General features: G+C 37.3%; 1 pseudogene; it reads left to right on the top strand.

The window, feature by feature from the left end:
- Positions 1-7,465, top strand: part of LOC112008935 (L-type lectin-domain containing receptor kinase IX.1-like) — a 14,746-nt pseudogene extending 7,281 nt beyond the window's left edge.
- Positions 7,466-9,350: the final 1,885 nt, after the last annotated feature.

Raw genomic sequence — 9,350 nt, forward strand, 5'->3', positions numbered from 1 at the left:
GAAGAACAATTATTTTTAATTAAAATTTTTAATATTTTTATTTTAAAATTATTGATAACTAAAATTTTATTTTATTTTAAAATAAAATAAAATATTTTTAATATTTTTTAATTCTGCCGTTTGCCACATCAGCAATATCTGTTTATGATGTAACGGCAGGGACCAAAATGGAACCATTTTTCAGGATAGGGACTAAAAGCGGTAAAAATAAAATGTAGGGACTAAAATAAGAATCTCTTGAAAATGTAGGGACTAAAATGTGCTTTTCGCCTATTTTTAATGAGGAAAACATAATTTCGTCGCTAAAAGTGTTTTTATTTTGAAACAACTCGAATCTTTAGCGACGAAATTTGTTGAAAGTTTTTGTCGCTAAAACTTTTAGTGATGGAGCTATAGCGACTAAACAAATTTCGTCACTAAAGAGAAGAATTCGTCACTAAAGGTACTAGGCGACGAAATATTGGGCTTTTAGTGACGAAAATTTTCGTCGTTAAAAATACATTTTGTTGTAGTGAAAACCAATACTTCTTTGACCAAACTCTAGCCTTGCATCATCTGTAAGTGTCTCAGCTAAAAACACCACAGCGGGATCTTTTGCCCGTATGATTTCAATGAGCTCCATCCCTGTACGTAGGTTCCCAAGCCCACGACGGTTCCATTCTAAACAACTCATTGTTGTTGGCAAGGTTGAACATCAGCTCCCGCCACTACAAAAGGTGTGTTTTCTTCACTGAGAGTAGCCTGAGACCTTTTTGTTAACAATTGAGGGTGATCTGCCTTTGATCCTGCTACGCTTTTTTTCCCTGGAGGTTGAGAACTTGCTATTGTGTTGTCCTTGAGTTGGTTTCTTTCTCTGCGGGTCCAGGTAGGAGTTCCACGAGTAGCTTTTGGTTCATGAACCCTAGCTTCAGGAGTAGCACGTGACTTGTTAAGTTGTGATTTATCACTTAAGTTGTCACGTGCTCTCGGGTTTTTGGTAGTTCTCTTTCTCGATCCCAATAGTTTAGCCGCACCAAACTCCTTTGCCAAACATATCTCCTCATTACTTGCTTTTAAAATAGTTTCGGTTTCATTAGGAGCCTTTAATTCCTCAGTGATTGCCCCATTAAATTGGTTTTTGAAAGCCGTATCCTCCCTAATAACTCCCCCCCACATCATTATGCATTAATGAGGAAATATTTTCTGCTTCAATTCTATCTTCACTGCTAGTTGTTACTCCTTGTGACTGCTCCGATGCTTTTCCTCTACCTGAACCTGAATTTCGGCATGAATCGCGGTCTATCGATGTACTTGAACTCATCTTCTTCTTCGTGGCATAGAACTCAGGGACCATGATTGCACTTTTTCTTGTAGCAACGAAAGGGTGTGCTCTGAAGTGCGGTCCAAACTTACGTTGTTTTGGTGTGAGTATGCCCTCACTGTCAATCCACAACTCACAGTCTTTGTCGTCGTGAGTAAGTCGCCCACACCAGTAGCATAGATTTGGCAACCTCTCACACTTGAACGAGATCCACACATGCTTTCCTTCACCTACAATTATTAGTCTTCCATGGCACAAAGGCAAAGACAGATCGATAGATACCTGTATACGTATGAAGTGACCACCGTCATATATTTTTGAATCAGTCGACACGAAGACCTCTCCCAATACACTACAATTTTTCTTCGCTGCCTCAATTGTCATATATTTAATCGGAATTCCATGAATCTGAACCCATAGCTTTGTCTTCTCAAATTTTATATCTTGCAGCGGGGACTCATTCTCATATCGACTCATTACCACCAGGTTTTTGTCAAAACTCCATGGTTCGCCTTCTAAAATTCTATTTACATCCTCCCTGTTGTCAAAAGTGAAAAGAATTTTATGGTCACCAAAATTCTGAATCTTGAAACCATTTATGGCTCTCCATAGCGGGGTAAAAGTCTTAGCTATAACCTCCATGTTGATGGCTCGCTTTGTTAAAAACTTTGCAGCAATGGAAAATCCTCAATTCTATCATCATCAAGCAAACAACAACCTGACCCCTCTCTATCTAAAAGAGTAAGCCGATTCCACGATTTAGCCAAATCATCCATCCTCACACTTGCTCAAAACTGTTTCCCAAACCCCCAAAAAAAACCCAACAAGCTGAGGAATAACAATGTTACTCCCAGGATACTAAAAGCACTTTCGTAGAAGGGACACCTAATTCTACTGTGTAAAAGAAATTAGAGAGAAAACCCAACTTCTAAACACAGAGAAACATTGAATAATGTTGAATATTAACTTGGGCATTAACAAATATATATTTATCAAATCACGCTAATATATTTGTTTAGCCTTACTAAATGTATTTAATTACCTCAACTTCATATGTCTTGAAGCCTAATATATTTCCTCCCATTTATTTATGTTTTATAGTTTGAATTATTTACACACGAGAAGATTATTGTCCTCATTAATTAATTATTTTGATCACTCATTATATTTTCTATTATTTAGGAGAAAACACAACGATAGCCGTCAACAGACAATACAGTGGAGTGAATATATATATATATATATGAGCTTTAAAAACTATATATATATAGCGGTAAATCCGAAACAGTACACCGGTATTGACCGATATCCAAAATATATCGTACCGCTGGCCAAACCGGTACAGCCTCCGGTATGGTATTGACTCCCTTGATCTTTAGCGACGAAATTTGTTGAAAATTTTTGCCGCTAAAACTTTTAGTGATGGAGCTATAGCGACTAAACGAATTTCGTCACTAAAAAGAAGAATTTGTCACTAAAGGTACTAGGCGACGAAATATTGGGCTTTTAGTGATGAAAATTTTCGTCGTTAAAAATACATTTTGTTGTAGTGAAAACCAATACTTCTTTGAACAAACTCTAGCCTTGCATCATCTGTAAGTGTCTCAGCTAAAAACACCACAGCGGGATCTTTTGCCCGTATGATTTCAATAAGCTCCATCCCTGTACGTAGGTTCCCAAGCCCACGACAGTTCCATTCTAAACAACTCATTGCTGTTGGCAGGGTTGAACATCAGCTCCCGCTACTACAAAAGGTGTGTTTTCTTCACTGAGAGTAGCCTGAGACCTTTTTGTTAACAATTGAGGGTAATCTACCTCTGATCCTACTACGCTTTTTTTCCCTGGAGGTTGAGAACTTGCTGCTGTGTTGTCCCTGAATTGGTTTCTTTCTCTGCGGGTCCAGGTAGGAGTTGCACGAGTAGCTTTTGGTTCGTGAACCCTAGCTTTAGGAGTAGCACGTGACTTGTTAAGTTGTGATTTATCACTTAAGTTGTCACGTGCTCTCAGGTTTTTGGTAGTTCTCTTTCCCGATCCCAATAGTTTAGCCGCACCAAACTCCTTTGCCAAACATATCTCCTCATTACTTGCTTCTAAAACAGTTTCGGTTTCATTAGGAGCCTTTAATTCCTCAGTGATTGCCCCATTAAATTGGTTTTTGAAAGTCGTATCCTCCCTAATAACTCCCCCCACATCATTATGCATTAATGAGGAAATATTTTCTGCTTCAATGCTATCTTCACTGCTAGTCGTTACTCGTTGTGACTGCTTCGGTGCTTTTCCTCTACCTGAACTTGAATTTCAGCATGAATCGCGGTCTATCGATGTACTTGAACTCATCTTGTGGCATAGAACCCAGGGACCATGATTGCACTTTTTCTTGTAGCAACGAAAGGGTGTGCTCTCAAGTGTGGTCCAAACTTACGCTGTTCTGGTGTGAGTATGCCCTTACTGTCAATCCACAACTCACAGTCTTTGTCGTCGTGAGTAAGTCGCCCACACCAGTAGCATAGATTTGGCAACCTCTCACACTTGAACAAGATCCACACATGCTTTCCTTCACCTACAATTATTAGTCTTCCACGGCACAAAGGCAAAGACAAATCGATAGATACCTGTATACGTATGAAGTGACCACCATCATATATTTTTGGATCAGTCGGCGCGAAGACCTCTCCCAATACACTACAAATTTTCTTCGCTGCCTCAATTGTCATATATTTAATCGGAATTCCATGAATCTGAACCCATAGCTTTGTCTTCTCAAATTTTATATCTTGCAGCGGGGACTCATTCTCATATCGACTCATTACCACCAGGTTTTTGTCAAAACTCCATGGTTCGCCTTCTAAAATTCTATTTACATCCTCCCTGTTGTCAAAAGTGAAAAGAATTTTATGGTCACCAAAATTCTGAATCTTGAAACCATTTATGGCTCTCCATAGCGGGGTAAAAGTCTTAGCTATAACCTCCATGTTGATGGCTCGCTTTGTTAAAAACTTTGCAGCAATGGAAAATCCTCAATTCTATCATCATCAAGCAAACAACAACCTGACCCCTCTCTATCTAAAAGAGTAAGCCGATTCCACGATTTAGCCAAATCATCCATCCTCACACTTGCTCAAAACTGTTTCCCAAACCCCCAAAAAAAACCCAACAAGCTGAGGAATAACAATGTTACTCCCAGGATACTAAAAGCACTTTCGTAGAAGGGACACCTAATTCTACTGTGTAAAAGAAATTAGAGAGAAAACCCAACTTCTAAACACAGAGAAACATTGAATAATGTTGAATATTAACTTGGGCATTAACAAATATATATTTATCAAATCACGCTAATATATTTGTTTAGCCTTACTAAATGTATTTAATTACCTCAACTTCATATGTCTTGAAGCCTAATATATTTCCTCCCATTTATTTATGTTTTATAGTTTGAATTATTTACACACGAGAAGATTATTGTCCTCATTAATTAATTATTTTGATCACTCATTATATTTTCTATTATTTAGGAGAAAACACAACGATAGCCGTCAACAGACAATACAGTGGAGTGGGCAACAACCTCGACTACCCCAAAGAATCCGGGTCTAGTCTTTAACTCATCAAAGCACAATACAACACAATACATGTCGTAGCCACAAAAAGACTCCAAACACCGGTCCAAGGAAAAAGAAAAACCTTGAATATGCCATCAAAAGCCTAGATAAACTTTATAGCTTTATATCATATTATATATATAAATTAATTAAAAGAATGGTCAACCTCAAACCTATCGAAAAGGAGACAGTAAGGACAACTACGAAGTCCGTTAAGATCAAGGAAACATTCTTTTCACATTGTTAATGCCGTAAACGGCAAACTGGACATTTTCTTGTAGTGATTGTTGCAGAGGTATGAGACAGTTGAAACCTGCAATTGTTGGTCGTCGCATGCAGGTACCACTATCACCTACGCCACAACCGAAAACTATTCTTTTTTGGGTCAATAATCTCTTTTGTTCCAGTGGGTATACGTACAATTGTGCCGGCGACGAATCTTCATCTTTATATTTTATTTGAAGGATTTAGTACCATTTCAATTAAGCTCATTTCACTCTCTATATAACTAAGGTCTAAACCGAAAATTATAACTAAGGATATAGTAACATTTCAATGTAGCTGGTAGCTGAAACAAAATTACATACCTGTGTTTCCTCTTTTCTTCTTTGTTTTACTACTTCTTCCCGCTACTACTGCTTATTCAGTTCAATTCAAAAAAACTCACTTTGATCCCAATGACACTGACATACTATATCTGGGTGATGCAGTAGCTTCTAATGGAGTTGTTGACATGACCAGAGTTGATATTCAAGCTCGTGTTGGTTGGGTTATCTACGCTAAGAAGGTGCCACTCTGGGACTCTAATACAGGAAAGCTCACTGACTTTAGTACACGTTTCTCCTTCACTATCGGCTCCGTTGGATTGGGCACTTCCGATTTTGGTGATGGGCTAGCATTCTTCCTAGCTCCTGTGGGATTTGACAATATTGCACCAAATACAGCATGGGGGAGGTCTAGGCCTTTTCAACGTCACAACCATGCGTTCACCTCAGAACCATATTGTTCTAGTTGAGTTCGACTCGATGGTGAACAAGGAATGGGATCCTTTATTTACGCATGTTGGGACTTGGGATTAACAACAACTCGATTGTTTCTGCCATTTCCACCCCTTGGAATACCAGCTTCCATAGTGGAGATATGGCAGATGTATGGATTATCTACAACGCTACTACTAAGAATTTGAGCGTCTCTTGGACCTATCAAAACACCACTAATACTCAGGAGAATACTACTTTCCTATCAAATTGATCTAATGGAGGTTCTGCCTGAGAGGGTCACAGTTGGATTTTCGGCTGCTACTGGTGTGAGAATCGAGCGAAATTCAATTCAGTCTTGGGAATTCAGTTCAAGCTTGGATATAAAAGAAACAACCAGAAAGGAAGCCGAATATATTAGCTTAATAGTGGAACTGGCAGTCGTTGGGATGATTATTATAGTTTTTGTAATGTTGTGGATATGGAAGGGAAATAAAATGGTAACAGCAGAAATAGTGAATGTAACCTCAATTCATGATGACCTTGAGCAAGGAGCAGGACCAAGAAGATTTTCTTGCAGAGATCTTGTTTTAGCTACCAACAACTTCTCAGTTCTCAAGCGAGAGGAAGTTAGGTCAAGGAGGGTTTGGTGCCGTTTATAAGGGTTACTTAACTGACTTAGACATGCCAGTCGCGGTGAAGAAAATCTCAAGGGAGTCTAAACAAGGGAAGAAAGAATATATAACCGAGGTGAAGATCTTTAGTCAGCTGAGGCACCGGAATTTGTTGCAACTCATAGGATGTTGTCATGATGGAGTTGAGTTCTTACTTGTCTACGAGTTTATACCAAATGGTAGCCTTGATTCCCAACTCTTTGGAACAAGGAGTCCTCTCTCTTGGCTAGTAAGATACAAGATATCTCTTGGGTTGGCCTCTTCATTGCTCTATCTTCATGAAGAGTGGGAGCAATGTGTGGGGCACCGGGATATCAAATCAAGTAATGTCATGCTAGATTCTAATTTCAACGTTAAGCTTGGTGATTTTGGATTAGCTCGGCTTATGGATCATGAGTTAAGCCGGCCCCCAGACAACTAGATTGGCTGGAACTTTAGGATACTTGGCTCCAGAGTATATAAGCACAGGTAGGGCTAGTAAAGAGTCAGATGTGTTTAGCTTTGGAGTAGTTGCCTTAGAAATTGCTAAGGGAAGAAGGTCATCTAATCTTATGGGACCAAATTCTGTCATGGGGTTGGTAGAGTGGATTTGGAGTCTTCATGGAAGAGGAGATCTTCTTTTGGCTGTGGATAGAAAGTTAAAAACAGATTTTGATGAAAAACAGATAGAGTGTTTGATGATCGTTTGGACTTTGGTGTGCTCACCCTGATCGAAATCTAAGTCTCCCGATAAGGCAAGCAATTCAAATTCTTAAGTTTGATTGTTTCACATCCAATAGTGTTTATACTTTATTCTTTACATCATGTACGAAGTGTTGACAAATGTAAATATCTTGTATGAAAAGTAGACATTGTATGAAGTAGTGTACATTCAAGAGTGTGAAATATTAATTACCCCTTTGTTTTTGTGTAGAATTATCAACTTGTATCCATGTATCACCATGTTGAAACGTAAGTATTAAAATATTTAGTTCTTATACTACCTAATTTGCATAATCGTGCTAGACAAAGACCATATTTAAATATATAGAATGAGAGACTTTAACTTGGCAACATGACATTTGCAATTTTGCACTGAAGTTAAGAGTGAAAATACTTGCAGAATTATGTAAGAGGCTTTGAGTAATTAAATTTCAATCACATATAGAAACGGATAAGGCTTGATTGCTCTTAGAATTGAGCCAATTAGATTGCGCCCAAGCCCAAGTGTGGAAAAGACTGATCCATTAGCCCAATAATGTTAATCTTTTTCCCTTCTTAAACTTATTTTTTTCTTGATAATAGTTTAGAGAAATAAATGTGCATTCTCATAGTTTAGCAGATAAGTGTAAATATGATATAGTTTAAGAGCATAAAGTGTGCATTCTTATAGTTTATAAAATAAGTGTAAAAAGGGTTATAATTAGGGAGCAAACGTGCATTTTTATAGTTTAGAAAAATAAATGTAAAAATGGTATAATTTAAAGAATTAAAATGTAATTTCCCTTTTTCATTAAAGCTTGTTACCTCAAGCATATGTGACTTGTAAAGTGAACGGGGCATCAAGGACTATTTCATCCCATAGTTGGAGTGAGCATCGCATATTCATGTCACACCCTTGACCCTTCCATTGCTCCCATGAAAGGATCCACCGGTCCAGTGTCAAATTCAAACCCCAATAAGGATATCTTTCTTGATTAGCTGGTGCGAATTTCTCAAGAAATATAAGCAGTGATTGTTTCACCTCTTCTTCTGAATTTGTTAGGTTGGGAAATACAAAGTGGTGAAATATTATATATATATATATATATATATAACCGAATCCTCTGAAACTCTCACAATTTTCCACGTCAGCACAATATTTAAATAACCGAAATATCTGAAACTCTCACAATTTTCCACGTTGATACAATATTTAAATAAAATTATCATTTTATTTAAATAAAATTATTTTTTGTTTAGTCCAAACTTAACAAGGAGTGAAACTCTATCTTTCTAACAAGTTCAACTTAAACTCAAACTCATCACTATCATTTTTTTAAAACAAAATTATTTTTGTTTAATCAAAACTTAACAATGAGTGAAACTCTATCTCTTTAACAAGTCTAACTTAAACTTAAACTCAAACATTGATAATCTATATAAAAACAAAATTCTAATAGGACTAAAAAAAAAAAAGACTCACCTTGAGAAAAAAAAAAAAAAAAAAAGCTCCAGAATTTTTGCAAATGTGCCTCACTTTAGAGGTGAAAAAAGCACTATTTCTGGCACTTTGTGCTTAAGCATGCTTTTTCCAGCAGTGAGCCATGCATATGATTTGTCAAAATTTAGGCCCATTTTGATTGGGCTTTTTCAGCTTTAAGGATCCGAGGCTATCATATTTTCCTGTTTGGTGACAAATGGTGCTTTAGTATGCCACCATTTTTGTGAAGTCGGGTTCAGACTTTTATTTTTATGATTTTTTTTTTGGCGAAGAAGTCCAAGGATAGATTTAAAAGCAGCTGCACATTGTGAAAATTTACAGCCCTGCCAAACTGATCCTTTTTGGTTAATAAATAGCTTCAATTGAAGATAATTCTGCTTGGCTTCTGGTGAAGTTTGCAGGTTGCCTGTAGTTGGAGCTATTCACATAACTGGGTTATTTTAGGATTGTTAACCATCCTAACATTTTGAATATATCATCTTTTTGCTTGCAATCTTCTATATTTTCCTTAACGTCTTTGGCCAGTAATATGTTATTTAGGTTGAACTCTCCAAATTGTAGAAGTGAGCTGTATACCGTCTAAATCCTATAATTCCTTCAAGGGCCTATGTAACCACC

Source organism: Quercus suber, unplaced genomic scaffold, assembly GCF_002906115.3.
Source record: "Quercus suber isolate HL8 unplaced genomic scaffold, Cork oak 2.0 scaffold_468, whole genome shotgun sequence".
In the NCBI taxonomy this organism is placed as follows: Eukaryota; Viridiplantae; Streptophyta; class Magnoliopsida; order Fagales; family Fagaceae; genus Quercus; species Quercus suber.